The following is a 17,449-nucleotide window of genomic DNA, read 5'->3' on the forward strand; positions in this document are numbered from 1 at the left end:
TATAAAATACTGATTATCTCATTTATAGACATAAAAATACTATAATTATATATATATATTTATGTAAAATTACCATCACACCTAAGACAGTGAGATGGATTTTTCCCTTCCACAGATGAAAATATGAGTCCCTGAGAACATAAAGGCTTGGTCTGGGCTCACTGAAAATGTTGGCCTTGAGAATTAGGAGACACTCAGCCTCGTGCAGGCCACCTGGGCATGAGCCACACCAGTGGAGGCCACACAACAGCAGGAAGAGCAACTGAGAACCCTGGAAGGTTCACACTTGTAGAGGGTGCACATCCAGTGAAATGCAGTTGAAGGATGGGCCAAGGTAATAATCCAGCTCCTTCCTTCAGCTGGGGGAAGCAGATGGGTGAGTCAGCTATGCATGAGGTGTATGGTGTTCCTAGAGCTATTGTTAGTTCCTCTGCTGTGAACTCCACCCCGTGCATACAAAAACTGTATACTCACGGGTAAGCAGGATCCTTTTTAGGAAAGCAAATGATTTTCCTAACATAAGGTCAAACATTTCCCTCCAAATGAATCATCCTAGTTGGATAATCTCTTCACTCCCACTGAAATTGCCCCAGAGTTTCACCTGAGCATTTGGATCCAAGACAGAAAGTCATTTTGGGGGTTGGGTCTGGCTGATCTGGGACTGTTGTGAAGAAAGGCTTTCTACTTACAGAAGAACAAGGGTGAGCTCTAAGTAGGAGATGACGTCCTGACGGGAAAAGACAGATGGGCAGATGCTCAAGCAAACTCAGGAGTTTACCATATAAAAGATTTTGGAATCTATTCTTCAGCCTCTTTTTTATTGTGATAAAATATACATGAACACAAAATTTACCACTGTACCCATTGTACAATGGGTGCACAATGCAGTGACAATTAGTAGGTTCACAATGTTATGTAGCCATCATCACTCTCTAGTTCCAGAGTATTTCATCACCTCAGGGGAAACTCTGCACCGTTAAGCAGTCACCCTCCATTTCCTCCTGCCACCAGACCCTGTCGCCACAAGTCTGCTTTCTTTCTCTATAGATTGGTCTCTTCTGAAGATTTCACAAAAATGGGTTTATAAAACATGTATCCTTTTGTGGCTGATTTCCTTCACTTATCATGTTTTCGAGATTCAGCAATGTTGTAGCATGTATCAGTACTTCATTCCTTTTATGGTAAATCATATTCCATTGTAGAAATATACTACATGTTGTTTATTCATTCATCAGTCAATGAGCATTTTCTTTTAAACCAAATAGGAAAAACAAAAGAAGAATTAAACACTAAAAATATACATATTACTACTAGCTTTTATATGACTACTATATATAGTACTATATATATACACACACACACACACACACACACACACATAAAAACACCAAAAATATACATATTACTACTAGCTTTTATAGTAGGACTACTATATATAGTACTATATATATATAATTTCATAGTAGTACTATATATAGTTATATATATGTAGTACTATGTATAGTCATATATATATATACACACACATATATCTGCATTATTTCTGAAGGAGAGTTTTTCCAGACACACGATTATTGCATGACAGTCTTTTTTTTTCTGACCTCTAAATTTGTCAACATCCCAATGCCTTCTGAACGCTATGGTTTCTGAAGAAAACTGGGCTGCAATCTTATTGAGGATCCATTGAACCTGAAAAGTTCCTTCTCTGTTATTCCTTTCAATATGCTGTGTTTGTCATTGGCTTTTGATGGGTTGATTATAATGTTCTCTCGGTGTGGACCTCTTTAAATTCTTTTGCTGCTTAAAATTTAACAAGTTTGTTGGATGAATAATGTTTTTCATCAAATTTGGAAGGTTTGGAGTTATTCTTTAAATAGTCATTCTTCTCCTTTCTCTGAGGACTCCCAAAGTGCATGTGCTTGATGTTGTCTCACAGATCTTTAAAGTTCTGTTCATTTTTCTTCATAAGTTTTTCTCTTTCTGCTAATGAACTAGAGAATTTCAGTTGTCTTATCTTCAAGCTTGCTGATTCTCCATTCTGCATGGTGAAATTTGCTCTGGAGCCCCTCTAGTGACTTTTTTCATTTCAGTTATTGCACTTTTCAGCTCCAAACTTTCTATCTGGTCTCTTTGTAAAATTTCTACCTTTTTATTGATGTTCTCCATTTGGGGAAACCTGCAACCACTATCTTCTCAAGCTCTGCCCATGTCAAGAGGTCTGTGCATACCTCTCTCTTCCATTCCCCAGTTTTCCAACTTTATTTTACCCAAGATCCTGACTGACCAAGCAACCCATGAGCCACTGCCCATGACTCATTCATTCATGCACTACTGGGGCGTCATTTCACACCCTCCACCTTGCATGGGCCTTTTTGGGTTTTGATTCCTAGTTCCTGGCTCAACAGCCATTTCCAAAGCTGTTCTTCTGTCAGCTCCCAAGCCTACTGCTCTTGTTGTAGATTCTCCTCTTAATGTCTGAGTCACAGCATTTATTTCATGGATTTTTAATAATTGGACTAATTTTTTCCAATGCAGCATTTCTAAGGACTTTCAGTAATGGAGATTCTGTATTAGCTTAGAGAGAATTGTTTCAAAACATCAGGAATGTATACTTGAATGAAGGACGACATGCATGGAGAAAGGTGGACAAACCATAAGTAGGCCGTGGATTTTCACAAAGTGAACACTCAGGTAAATAGTGGCCACATCAAGGAACAGCATTGCCAGCCTCCAGGAAACACCATTGGGTTCTACTTGGTTATAAATCACCCTCCCCAACCCTACAGCAGACACTCTCTTGATTTCTAATACCATAGATTAGTTCTGTCAGTTCTGGATACAGTCACGGCCATGTCCCAGGTCTTGCTGTGTGTGGTCACTATTCACTCCCGTGGCAGTCAGGTGCTCAGTTTTATAAATAGCTCACACTTCTTGTCTCTCCACTGTTGACAGACGTTTGTGTTGTACTCAGATTCTAAAAATCATGCTGCTATAAATAATATTTTCATATATTTTGGCACACAAATGCATGCATTTCTATTGGTATATAACCAAAAGTGTAATTGCTGGGTCATAGGTGATTGGAAACTTGGTTTAGTCTCTCAAAAAACAAGTTTCTACTGAATAGACAACTGGTGGAAGAGGGCAAATCTTTTATTTTAGAAATTATTCAGCTAGTATATGAGAAGAAATGAAAGACTGAGACTTTTGCAATTCGTAATGAATTAACAGATTTAGCCACTGAAAGCAATGGCAGTTAACATCACAAAAAAGAAATGACTAGTATTGAATTCTTCCTCTTGATGAAAAACATGATATAGTACCATCAATCCTCATGGAGAAAAAAAAAAAACCCTGAATAGGCACAAACCTCCATACCAAACTACCAATTTATAGAAAATACAGGTCCTAGAGATACATTAAACCATACCTTGGGGTGCAATCTGCAAAATGCAAAGAACAGGAAACCCTACCAAACAATACAAATTTCAAGGAGGAATCTATAGAATAAATGAGGACAAAAAATGTATTTTTAAAAGTAAAGCTAAACTATAATTTTAGATGATAAAAATATAAAATTGAACAAAGAAGTGATGACCATATAAGTCAGGATGTGCTTTTATTTGAAAAAGGGAGGAGTTTATCATTGAGCTGGGGCAGTTGATGGGGCTTCTAGTTCAGCTGCCAAACTTCTCCCTCTCTCTGATGGTTAAAGGGTGTTTACTTTTGATTAAAGGGCACCATTTTTAGATCTTTTATCTTTTATGGTACCTGTGTTTTATTTTATGACAAAAACACTAATAAAGAATAAAATAATGTGTGACATATGGTTCTTGTTCTGCACCAAGCCTCCTTCCCACCCTCCGCTCCAGACACTGAGCACCCAGAACTACTGGCAACCCCAAGATACTTGGCAGGGCTACCTTACATCTGGGTGTGTGTCCAGCTCACGTTGCCAGAGGCAATGTCCAGAGTCTATTCTTTGAGGCCTGGATGAACCTGACAGGACACAGCTGAGGGAAAGCTTGGCCCCACTCTGCAGGCTCTGGTCATCAGTGTAGAGGGGGCAGGGCCTCACCTCTCCACAGGTGCAGTTACAGCCAGAGCTTCCTCTCTGCATGGGAGTGAGGCTTGGTCCTTCCCCCAAACATGGGGACAGGGATCTCTCCAGAAGTGGAGATGACACCATTCCTCCTCTAACATGGTCCAATCTTGTGCTTGTTCTGCTTTATAGGAAAGTTGACTCACGCTGGTGTCCAGTGAAGAAACCCAGGCGCATAGGAGGGACAGTTGGATCTCAGGGCTGTGCTTGATCTGGGAAAGGAAGAGCAGAGACCACTAGGAGGCACCACTGCACTGCTCATGATCCCAGGAGGTGGATGCTGGGGCTGAGCTCAGGGTGGAGAGAGAGATGTCATTGCTCATCCTCCAGGTTCCAGGTGAAAACCCACCTGCCCAGCCCATCTGGTTCTTCAATTCTAGGGAGGACTGCCTTCTTCTCACCTCCCTGGACGATGCTCCTTGACACAGGAAAGAGGATGTGCTGCTAGGGTCACCATGTCCTGGTTTATTATGTTGTCAGTAAAATGAAATCAAAATACATACTTCATAAATAATAAAATAACCCATAATAAGTAAACATTTACAATTTACTCACACCATTGAGGTTTCCTCCAGGTGTGAGCACAGCCGCAGACACACCTTGTCGCTTGAGTCAGGACACAGGGCAGAGTGAAATGGGAAGAAATCACAGTTACTGCAGAAAGGGCCCCCATGGAAGAAGCCTGGCAGGGAGGCCAGCTGCCCCAGGGCCACCATATTTAGAGATGACTCCCACCTTCTAGGCAGGACTGGGTTTTTAAAATTCTTTTTGTATTCATAGTTGTTCTGAAATTGCAGGATGATGAGACCCAGCACTGGTCAGTTACACTGTCTCTTTCTTCCCTATTAAATTATGTGTCAAACAGCACCTTCATATATTTATCTCCTCTTCCTGGAGAGAATAAAAACAATGGAAAAATTGAACCATACAGACATACTTTAAATATGTGCTGTCAGAAGTAGCTACTAAAGGATTAATTCCACCAAAGTGAGGGAAGGTTTGAAAAGAAAAACATTGTATACCCATATTCAAAGCAGCATTATTCACGATAGCCAAGACAACACACACCAACACATGAATGAAGAAAATGTGGTATATACAGACAACGGAATATTATTCAGCCTTAAGAAGGGAACCTGGTCACAGGCTGCAACAGGGATGAACCTGAAGGACACTGCTAAGTAAAATAAGCGAATCATAAAGAAAACCCAATACTGCACATTTCCATTTATATGAGGTGTCTAAACTGAAAGTAGACTAATGGCTGCTGGGGCTCGGTGAGGGGGATGGATGAATGTTTGTTCAATGGGCATGGAGTTTCAGTGTTGCAAGATGAAAAGTTCTAGAGATCTGTTGCACAACAATGTATTTACAGTTAATACTGTACTACTGTATACTTTAAAATAGTTAAGATATGAAATTTTACATAATGTAGTTTTTGGCCCAAGGAAAAGACTAATTAGCCCTGTTACTAATTTAGGGAAAAAGTACATGAATTCATTAAAAATATATTAGTATGTGCTTACCGTAGACACAGAAAACTATGAGACAAAAAGAGAAATCCCTGCTACCCCAGCTATCACCCATGAACCAGGAAAATCAGCACCTCCTGAAACTAGACAGAAGGGCTCACAGGCCCAGCCTTGACATGTTGAATCAGTCTGCATTTTCTCTGCAACACAGGTGGCTCCACTGCATGTAAAGCACCGCCCCAGATAATGATGGAGGGAGATCCTAGGGTGGTGACTCTGCTCCACAGGAAGAAGCCTCCAGTCCAGATGGGAGCAGCCAGAAAGGCCCAGAAGGGATATTTCCAAGAAGGTAAAATTAACACAATGTCCAAAGTCTCCAACATCTTAAGAGAGTCATACAAACAAAAGAGATATCAAACTTAAATTAATGAGAGTTATTAAAATAAACAAAAACAAATGCAAGTATTAACTCCAAGAAGAATCAGTGCAGGCAGTGAAAAGTAGTCCAGTTGACATATGAGAGGATTAGTCATGGTAAAAGAAACAAGAGATGACTGAACTAAACATAATCACTATATAAACATACTGGGAAGAGTAAAAGAGAACAAGTACTCTTAACTGTTGCATCCACCATTGTGCTGTGTAACAATGGGTGCATTTTTAAAAAATCAAGCAATAATAATAAAGAAATGGTAGTTAGAGATACAGAAGTAAAGTCAAAAGAATCAGCTAAAAAGCTTGAAAGTGGTTGGCCCCTAGAAAGGCAGAAATTGAGAAGAGGCAGAGAGGACTCTCATTTTTCTCAAGAGATTCTGCACAAATATTTGACTCTTTCAATTGTACACAATTATAAATTTGATTAAAATAAAAACAAAAGCTTCAATGAATATGCAAGTTTATGTCTAATGACAACTGCATTCAACAATGATATTTAAGGGTTAACTAAAATGTGAAAATACTTAAACATGAAACAGGCATGTATAAATGTGTTTTTGACACCAAACCTGAATACAAATGTGAAAGAATACACCTGTAAACACATCTCTGGATAGGTAGCCCACGATTGAATTCTCCACCCCAGCTCCTTTACTGGTTGACCTGTGAACACAGGCAGGCAGCGGACCAGGACCCAACTAGGTTCCTTCATCCTCTTGCTTCCAGGCAGGCCTTGCGCCCACTCTGGCTGCACAGAGGGCTCCCATCCCTGCCTTGGTCCATTTCACAGGTGCTCCCCTAACTCTCCCTGCCACCACTGCCTTACCTGAGTGGAGCTGAGGCTGCCCTGACCAAGAAGAGCACCACCCATCTGTGCCCCAAGGCCAGAAAGTTAAAAGGAACCTCACAACAGGGTCAGGAACTATCCCACCTCCCCACCTCCCAATCAGTCTGAACTGATAGTGGGAGATGCTGATGCTTTCTTTACTCATCCTCATTCCCAGTTCATTTATTCTTCATTAATTCAGTCCAGTCTCCCCAGTGGTCACTTAACCACAGAAGCAGACTGATCTCTATTCTTCTTAATCAGGGAAGTCCAAAGCACTCTCTGTCCTCTCCCTCATATCAGACTTCAGCTCTGCATCTGCAAGATGCAGAGGTCCTCTGCAAGGCAGGTGTCCTCCCTTGGTGACCCTCCCTTAGGTGACCCTGCAAGGCAGGTCAGCCCCTAAACACTGGCTGCAGATGTCCCCCTCCATCCCTTCCCAGCCCTTCATGTGTTGCTGTGAATCTGTCCATCACTGAGAACCGGCAGGGAGATGTGGGGGAGGTGGGGAGATTTCTTCGTGCTGTGTCAAGGCATCAAGACAGACCTCTCCTTCTCTCTTGAACCTCACACTCTATCCCTTCCCAGACACTTGAAATAAAACACAGAACAGAAATGTCTACTTAAAGGGTAAATTTCTATAGTATAAAATTATGAAGACATAGTAGATATGGGGTAATGCATGAGAGTGTGACAGAGTGAGGGGAAAGCTGGTCCTGGGCTCCCCAGAAGGAGCTGTAACCAGGACACTCACTCATAAAGCTCATTTATAATAATAATATAATTACTGCACGTGTGATATATTAAAATATAAAATGATAACAAAATAACAAAAATAATATGGCACAGCTGCAAACACCTCATATATACTAACACTTTTCATCCACCCAACCACAAGAAATAAATGCTATTAGTTTCCCCATTTCATAGATGAGGAAACTGAGGCACCAAGAGGGAAAGTGCTGGTGAGACCTGGGCAGGGAGTTGAATCCAGGCCACCTGGCTGCAGTGTAGCTGCCCTCAGTGGAGCCAGTGGACCCAGGAGATGAGATGACACCAGAGACTGAAATCCCAGCTGTGCACTGCCCTGGTGGTCTCCTGTCCCACCGGGTGTTGATCCAGGCCTTGTAGGCTCACATGCTCTAGAGAAAAGAGAGAAACCAATAAATGCTCCCCTGGGCGCAGAGTGCTGCTTTTTACTCCCTGAGGATTTCTCCCTCCTCAGTCACTCCCAAATAAGATTCACCCTTTCTCTGAGGGAAGATGATGCTCCCACATTTTTCTCTCAACTATGGCACTTTTCCTAGCCCCTGCCAGTCCCCTCCCGTGACTTCATCAACATCAGCACTTGCCCTGTGCCCACTATGCACTCTGTGGGGAATGAAAGGGCCCCAGGACTAAATGACAAGACTCCAGAGGAAACTCAGTGCCCTCCCCTCCTCTCAAGCCTGGCCAGGTCTGACACAGTGGGAGGCCTCCCCAGAGAGAGGCCCTGGCTCCATGTACTTCCAGGCCTGGGCTGGGTCACACAACGCCTTTCTCTACCTCTTCCCCCCAGGCCCTCCTTTCCTGCAGAAGCACCTGCACACCAGGGCAGGCCCTGCCCACTGTGGGTTCCACCCTCCACCTACAGCTCAGTGTTCCTCCCCTTCCAGTCCTGAGCAGGCAGCTCCTACCTGGAGAGCCCACCAGGAAGCCCAGCAGGCCTGTCAGGCCCAGGATGGAAACACGTGGCTGCCACAGGGTCTGCACCTGACCTGACCCTGGAGACCCCCTTGCTCAAGAAGGCTCTGCCTCCCTTCATGCTCAGGTCCATGACCTGCACTTGGGACGCCCTGCTCCTGCCTGGTCCACTCATCCCTGGAAATCCAGCTCCACCACAGGGCTGCTGCTTGGTGAAGCTGCAAGGCCTTCCTGTCTGGTTCCTAGCAGGGATTCCACCCAGGCCACTGCCCTCACACCCACAGGGGATCTTCGTCTTCTCCCTATGGAATCAGGGATTTCTTGAGACCCTTCAGCCTGAGGCTGCCTCCACCCACTCTGCACCTGGGGATTGCCACAGCCACAGCCACCATCTCCCACATGGACCCTTCTAGAGAGAGAGTTTCAAATTTGAATTCCTGTTCCATTCAATATGCTTTACAGAATCGGTATTGGAGGAAATCCTATTAAGAATATCCAGCTGAAATTATAAACATCTTTATTGGACATCAACATTGAAAGCAGGAATTTTGAGAAATTAGCATGTGATTTTCACAACCTTTTTCTGGCCAACGCCCCAGTGACCTACAAGGAAACCATTACCGCCCACAGGGAACCAGAACTGACAATTCCTCTATGGGAGATGCTGCAGGTGAGAGCAGGAGCAACCAGACCTGCACTGCCCCTGCTGTGGGTGCCTCCTGGATGGGACCCTCTTGCTGCAGGGCAGGGGATGAACTGTCCCATCTGCCCAGGCCTGAGGGGCCAACTGACAGTGCAATTAGATTCAAGGATGAGAAATCACCACCACCCCCGCCAGACACACAGAAGTGGGGAAATGGCAAAAGACCCAGATCTCTGGGACACCTCAGCCTCCCACTGTCCCTTGCACTTCCTTTGTCTTTGCAGAAACACAAAACTTCCTGCTGTCTCCTTTCCTCTCCCCTGAAACAACTTGACTGTGGGGAAATGATTCAGACTGACCGTCTCTTATTTTAAACTAATCAGGCAGTGACTACCTTGAGAAAGGGGAATTGGCTCAGGGAGGGGAAGGTGAGGCCACAGAGCACAGAACAAAGCCCAAAAAACATGGTCCCTGTGGACTGTGTTCCTGGGGCTAGACAAGGTAACACTTGGACATATGATGAAAACAGGGACCACAGCTGCCCTGACAAGGAGCTGGTTCCTGCTTCCCAAATGTCCCAGGGATGTCTGCTTATCTACTCATCCATAACATCTGCACAGAAACTCAGGGAGGCAGGGCCACATGGTGGGAACCTCGAGTGACCCAGAGGACATGACACCCCCGAGGCAGCTCCTGGAGGAGGCACATGGGGAGCTGCAAAGTGGACAGGGATGGCCGTGTGCACTCAGGACCCTCCCTGTTACAAGGGGACCTCAAAGGGGCTGCAGAGGTAGGCCTTCCAGTCTGGGCTTTGTGGGTCTTTTTCTTGGCGTCCTTATGATAGCTGGAGAAACAGGGGAGAGGGAGGCAGAGAGGAAGGGACTAGGGGCACCGCCTCTCCTCAGATTCCTCTCCAGTTTCTAGCCCCTGCCCAGATCACAGCCACCTTTACTATTTACTCACTCTAAGGCCGCGATCATCCAGGACCTCAGCAATCAGCACACGATTCTCAACTCACCCCACCTGGATGCACCGTGGTGAGCCCAAGAAACAGAGAGAACAGGATGGGGACAAAGCAGGTGCCACAGCCCTCCCTGCTGCCCACTCCTCACCTGCAGCAGGAGGAGGCCACAGCTGGACATTTGAGGGCCGTGGCCCAGCCCTGGCTTGGGCAGGACTTAGGGGTATAGATGGAGATGTGGCTCCCGTTCCCCTCTCAAATATCCCAACTTCCATCCCCTGTTCCAGGACCTTGTCACCTACATGTCTATCTGTGCAGGAGCTATGAGGGGACCCTGCTGCCCAGAGAGGAGTCCTTCCATCTCCAGCCACTGCTTCCTTTTCTCACCTGGACTTTCTGCAGCTGATGTTGTCTTCTTCTTGCACCAAAGGACACAGAGAATAATACTACTAATAATAATACTAATAATAATGACAGCAGCAACAGCAGCATACAGAATGGCTGCCATTGACTCTGAAGCACCAGAGCCTTCTCTAAAAAAGGGATCTTGTGACACACTGAGCACACAGAGCCACAGCTGTCCCTGCTATCCCCACCCTGGCCTGACCTCCCTAGGTTGAAACCCTCGAGAGTTGCCCCAGGCTCGCCAGAAGGCACAGAGTGAGTGCTGTGATTCCCTCTGTGTCCCATGTAGCAGGTGAACCTCTGCCCCTCTCCTCGGGGAATCCTGGTGGCCATGCAGGTCTGGTAGGTCCCATTCCCACTGGGCAGGACACCACTAGACTGCTGGGCATCCTGGCTCAAAGATGCCTCATCCTGATGCCAGGTCAGAGAGATATTCCGGGGATAGAAGCTGGAGCCCAGCACATCATGGTGACATTGTCTTCTAAGGCCCCACTGTGCATCTCATTCACTGTGGGGGTCATTGGAGATGAAAGGACAGAGCCAGTGAGGCATGTGGCCAAGCCTTTCTCCCCTCTAAGGGAGAGGCAGGGAACAGGACTGGTCCTCTCTATTGTTCTGACTCTGGCTGAAACCCTCACTGACCCCAGACCTTCTGCAAATCTGTCCTCACCTGGGGTCCAATTCCCCTAGGCTTGCAGGAAGATGGGCCTCAGGACTGTGGCCTCACACTCTGGGACCTCTGCTTTGATGCTGAGGAGAGGGTTGTCAGGGGTGGGCTCCTGGGTCGTGCGGCTAGGAGGTAGCTCTCCAAGATGGGCAGGCTGGGAGGCAGATGAGGCAGCCCTGGCCTTGAAGGCTTCCTTTCCTGCCTAACGCCCACCCCAGGGTTCAGGCTTCTGTTGGAGGACCCACTGCTTTCACTGTACCTGTTTTTCTGATGCCGCCCAGGATTTCAGATATCACCATAGTTTTTGCATGTAGTCTGCCTGCACAGGGCAATAGTGTGTCTTGGTCTGCACGGCATCTTCATCCCAGAAATTTGTGATGTTCATAGCCAAGGTCTGAGCTCTGGGGGACCGGGGTACTGTCCATTACTGAGTCTCCAGGTTGGGAGACAGGAAGAGCTTCCCATATGTGTAGAAATGCCTAAAGCCCCTGGTGCTGCTGGCTTCCTGATCTCACAAACCCTAATCTCCTGGAGGGAATGCAAGGCTGCCTGCCCCTACCCAGCAGTGATTTCTCCATTCCAGCCCAAGTGAGGAACTCGGACCAGGAAGGACCCCTCCCTGGCCCTCCTCCATCCCTCCCTGTGTGGGCTGAGTGTTGGATGACCTCCGTGCTGAGCCCCACCGAGCACCATTCCTCACCCCTACTCACATCCAGATCCAGTGGGAAGAGACAGGTCCTGCTCTCTGCCCTCAGCTCTCCTGGAGAAGGCCTTTCCCATCACTCTTGCCCCCTGCCCACTCTCACCTCCTCTCTGGCCCTTGATATGAGCCAGGGTCCTCCTGAGCTCCTGCTCATTCTCTGTCAAGTCTTTAGTCTCTGTGTCCCAGGTCTCAGCTCCCAGGACTGCTTCTGCCCACTGTCCCCGGGGCCCTGCCCTGCCTTTCTGCCTGTCACAGAGCAGGAAGAGCTGACCATCCAGATGTCCCTCAGCGAGAAACCCTGACTGCACAGATCCATCCCAGGACAGCACCGTGAGGTTATAATGAAGACTGTGGGGCTCTGGGGAAGAGGAAATCACAGATGAAACTTCCTCCTGGAAGTAACTTCACATCGATATTTAACACACAGGTCTGCTGTCTCAGCCTTCTTGAGGAGGCAGGAAATGCACACGGGCAAAGGGACAAGAATGATGATTTCAGACACAAGGAAAACTGGGAAGGTGGGAGGATAGAGGAGGGGACTGAGGAACAGAAGAAGTGGGAATGGAGATGGCAAACTTGTAGGCCAGGTGCCAGGGCAGGGCAGCCACAGGCCTCCTAAGGGTATAGAGAGGAGGCCAATGGAAGGGGCTGCCCTGCAGGTTCAAGGGAGGAGCATGAAGGCAGTGGTGGAAGGAAGGTCTTGCCAGAGGGGAGAGCAGAAACTGTAATGGACCCAGGCTCAGAGGGACCCATGAACAGCGTGGCTGTGGTGCAAAGGTGAGGGTGAGGTGGAGGCAAGGGCCACTGCCTTTGAGGAAGGCTCAACATGGACAAGGTGGGGGCAAGGGATACTGTGGCTGTGAGGCATGAGAGGCAGGTAGGCTGTGGTGCCAGAGACGTTTTCTACGAGGTCCGTATCCCAGGGGGAAGCAATGGTGTGGGCTTCAGAGTGGCATGGCAAGGCCCCAGGTAGGGAGATGGATGGACCGGTTGGTCTCCCCTGGGGTGGGTAGGTGGCAGGCGTCTCAAAGAGTCAGTGCATCTTTTCAACAAATGGTGCTGGGAAAATTAGATGTTCACATGCAAAAAAGAAAAAGAAAATGAAGTTGGATTCCTAACTTACACCACATATAAAAATTAACTAAGACAAACATCAAAGACCTAAACTCAAGAACTAAAACTGAAAAACTATTGCAATAAAACATAGGGAATAATCTTCATGCCATAGGATTTGATAGCACTTTCATGGATAAAACACCAAAGATACAACAACAAAGAAAAAAATTGATAAATTGGACTCATCAAAATAAAAAAATGTGCATTAAAAAGCACAATAAACACAGTGAAAAAGCAACCCCCAGAATGAAAGAAAATATTTGCAAATCATATATATCAGATAAGAGATTAATATCCAGAATACATAAAGAACTCCTACAACTCAAACAGGAGACATTCAACTAACACAAAAATAGGCAAAGGACTTGTATAGCCAGTTCCCTAAAAAAGATGTACAAATGGCCAACAGACACATGAAAAGATGCTCAGCATCAGCAGTCATGAGGGAAATGCAAATCAAAACCACAATGAACTATTACTTTACACCAGTTAGTTTGGCTTTATCAAGCACACACACACACACACACACACACACACACACACACACAAATGTCAAGTTTGGCAAAGAGGTTGTGAAACTGGAACCTTTGTGTAGTACATTTGGAAATACAAAATAGGGCATCTGATATGGAAAATAGTGTATTGATTCCTCCAAAAATTAAAAAATGAATTACTGGCCAGGTGTGGTGGCTCATGCCTGTAATCCCGGCACTTTGGGAGGCTGAGGCAGGCGGATCACAAGGTCAGGAGATCGAGACCATCCTGGTCAACATGGTGAAACCCCGTCTCTACTAAAACACAAAAAATTAGCCGGGTGTGGTGGCAGTCACTTGTAATCACAGCTACTTGGGAGGCTGAGGCAGGGAAGTGGTGGCAGGCGCTTGTAATCCCAGCTACTTAGGAGGCTAAGGCAGGGAAATCACTTGAACCCCAGAGGCAGAGATTGCAGTGAACTGAGATTGTGCCACTGCACTCCAGCCTGGTGACAGAGCAAGACTCCATCTCAAAAAAGAATTACTATGTAATCTAGCAAGTCTAGTTCTGAACATTTACCCAAAAGAAATGAAAGCAGGAACATGAACAGATATTTGAATACCTATATTTGTAGCAGTATAATTCCCAAAAGCCAAAAGGTGGAAGTAACTCAAGTGTCCACAGACTGTTGAATGGATAATCAAAATGTGGTTTATACATATAATGAATATTATTCAGCTTTAAAATGAATGAAATTCTGAAATGTACTACATCAATAATCCCTGAAAACATTATAAGTGAAATAAACCAGAAACAAAAAGACAAATATTATATGATTCTATTTATATGAGGCATCTAGAGTGATCAGATTCATATTGACAGAAAGTAGAACAGTGGTTCTGGGGCCAGGAGGAGGGAGCATGGGGAGTTACTGTTTAGTGGGCACAGAGTTTCAGGATGCACAAAAAACAGTAAATTTCGTACTATGTATATGTTGCCACAACTAAACAACAAGAAAGGAATCATCACAGTGTACCAAACAATAATATAGGATTAGAAAGGGGTTTGGGTGCTGGCCAGAGAGAGAAAACCAAGGCAGAAGTGAGATTCACGCCTGAGGTAGGGCCTTCAGAGGGGAGTAGTGCTGGAGGGGGAGCAGTCACACTGTAAAAGAGGATTCAGGTTAGTAAACCCTCACAGGAGGAATGTGGGGCTGGGAGAAGGCCCAGAGGAGGGGAAGACCACAGCCCAGTACATGGTGAAGATTTTGAATGTGAGGTGTAGGAAGTGAGAGCCCACTGGGATCAAGGAACCAAAAGAGAGGGCTGAAGGTCAAGAAGCAGTTGGGGCCGGGCGCGGTGGCTCACACCTGTATTCCCAGCACTTTGGGAGGCTGAGGCGGGCGGATCACGAGGTCAGGAGATCGAGACCATCCTGGCTAACACGGTGAAACCCTATCTCTACTAAACATACAAAAAATTAGCCGGACATGGTGGCGGGTCCCTCTAGTCACAGCTACTCAGGAGGCTGAGGCAGGAGAATGGCCTGAACCTGGGAGGTGGAGGTTGCAGTGAGCCAAGATCACACCACTGCACTCCAACTTGGGCAACAGAGAGAGACTCCATCTCAAAAAAAAAAAAAAGAAGCAGTTGGACCCACAGCCTGTGTTGGGTCTGGGTAGAGGAGGAGAGATGTGCAGGGCAAGGACTGGAGGATGGAGTGAGCATGGTGTGGGGGTGACCCTGGGGGAACTTTGGTTAGGGTGAGGACAGGAGGGGAGGGTGCTCTGAGTGAGGGTGGGGCTTGGGAAAGATGAGAACTTGCTGAGGGCCCAAGGCAGCTGGGCAAGAGGTAGGAGCAGCACAAGGTCCCAAGGTGGAGAGGGGCGGAGAGACCAGGGAGGGATGGTCCAGCACCTGTGGGCTGGAGGGTGGGGTCCTCAAGAGGGTGAGGGTGGGGTCCTCAAGAGGGTGAGGCTGAGGATGAAGGAGTGGGGAAGGGGCCACCGTGAGGCAGGGCCCAGAGCAGGCACCTGCAGTAGAGGGGAAGGGGCATCTGCGCTGCCCTGCCCCCTGCCTAAGGCCCAACTAACATTAGCACTAGGGCTCCCCTTGGGTGGTCTAGAGGGGAGTGGGATGCAGGGAAGACCCCGGGGCAAAAGGCAGCACCAGAGAGTTAGGGTCAGGGACATTTGGGAGTGGGAGGCATAGGGGCAGCCCTGGGTGAAGGCTGCTTGTAGGAAAGGCCCATAAGGGAGGCAGAAGGGACCTGCCGTGGTGGGAGCAGGGGATGAGGGCAGAGGACATCCTAGAAATGTATCAGAGAACTGCAGATAGGAAGGGGCAACAGGGAGCTGGGAGGGCAACAGGACCCAAGGGGCCCTGAGGTGGGCAGGGGAGGAGGTGGGAGGGAATCCGGTGTCCTTAGATCACTGGAGTTAACAGTAACAGGGAAGGATGCAAGACAAGGGAGGATCCCTGGGAGCGGGAGGCCAGGGGAGAATGAGCTGGGGATGAGAGAAGTTGCAGGAAGAATCCTCTGCCCGGAGCCTGCAGACTCCAACCTCTCAACGTGAGGGTCAGAAGCCCCACAGTTCCCACAGCAGCAGGAAGCACCAGCTGCGGGTCCCGAGAAAGGAGGGCCCCAACTCCAGGAGCTGCGGCCCAGGAGCTAAGAACACGTCGGCTTCGGGAGAAGACAGGGCTTCAGGGACCTGAGAGCCGCCCCCAGCACCGGGGGAGGTAGCTGCCTCAGTGGCCGCGCTGGAAGGGCCCTCGAATGCCATTCACAGGAGCAGCCCGAGAACCTAGGGGCTCAGAAGAACATGTTTTGTCCGAAAAGTGAGAGGAGGCGGAGAGGCGAGGAAAGCAAGTGCAGGACAAGATCAGAAAATGCAGGGGGCGGGTGATGAGCGATCCCGAGGAGGACTGAAAAGAGACGGAGAAGCAGGGTTGAGGTGTGGCAGGAACGGGCCGCGTCCAGCTCCCCGCACCTCCGACAGCGCACCTGAGTCCGAACTCGGCCGCACAGCGCTCGCCGCTACCCACCCGGACCCCCAGAAACGTCCCGCCGCTGCCGCTCCGCCGAGGACCGCCAGGAACCCCACTCACCAGCAGCAGCTCCCTGGGGTGCAAAAAGGGCAGTGCAGGTCAGGAACAGCAGGACTAGGCTTAGCTCCATTGTCCAGACTTTGCTGTCCTCGCAGTGGCTCAAGCGGCTGCCAACCCAGCGGAGCCGCGAAGAGCCACCAGAAATTTCCTGTCACCTGGCCCCACCCCAGCGACCGCTCACCCAATGAAAACTGGCGCCCGCAGCTTAGGGCCAATCACGAGCTTGGAGGGCGGGGCCACACTCAGAAGGGAAAGTTCCAGCGGTCAGGAGACCTGGAGAACTTCGGCTGGCTGGACCTGGAGCAGAAAAGGGGGAGCGCACGCAAGCGCAGCCAAATGCGGGGACTGGCTCCGAGCAGCTGAGAGTACAGCCCCAACCGCATGAGCACGACCAGGGCCCTGCCGCCCTCCCTGTATTGCGACCACCCCATCCCCGCACCCCCACCCCTAGAAGCACGTGCTTCACCAAGACCGTTTCACCAGCCACCTGATCAAGCTGGCTGTCATTCGCTTGTTCCTTCCAGGACACACTTACAGAAGAGACAACGCGTGGTTATTCTCCCAACACACTCCCCTCAGCCGCGCACAGCGTTACTGGCTATGTGGCCAGTGACCAGATTTGCAGACCTGTTTCCAGACCTCAGCTACCTCTGTTTCTGAAGCACCTGCCCCAGTTGATCCGCTCAGAGGACAAATCTCTTAGACTTTTCAGCTTTACAATCTCCTTCTCCTCCCTTTTACTCAAAGCTAGGTCCCCTTTCTTATGGTCACGTCCTGTAAGTGTGTGAGGTCTCCCGGGGCTGCCTCTGTATTCAGCCCCTGGGTGATCAAAGGGCCAAGGAGGCAGCTTGC

At 48.0% G+C, this 17,449-nt stretch overlaps 1 long non-coding RNA gene across 1 annotated transcript; it reads right to left on the reverse strand.

The window, feature by feature from the left end:
• Positions 1-489: 489 nt before the first annotated feature.
• LOC129060191 (uncharacterized) lies at positions 490-16,747 on the reverse strand. The gene is made up of 3 exons (XR_008526716.2): positions 16,598-16,747; positions 4,079-4,993; positions 490-1,249 (listed from the first exon to the last, which is right to left on the reverse strand). It is a non-coding gene; the product is annotated as an uncharacterized LOC129060191 (long non-coding RNA).
• Positions 16,748-17,449: the final 702 nt, after the last annotated feature.

Source organism: Pongo abelii, chromosome 5 (assembly GCF_028885655.2).
Source record: "Pongo abelii isolate AG06213 chromosome 5, NHGRI_mPonAbe1-v2.0_pri, whole genome shotgun sequence".
NCBI lineage: Eukaryota > Metazoa > Chordata > Mammalia > Primates > Hominidae > Pongo > Pongo abelii.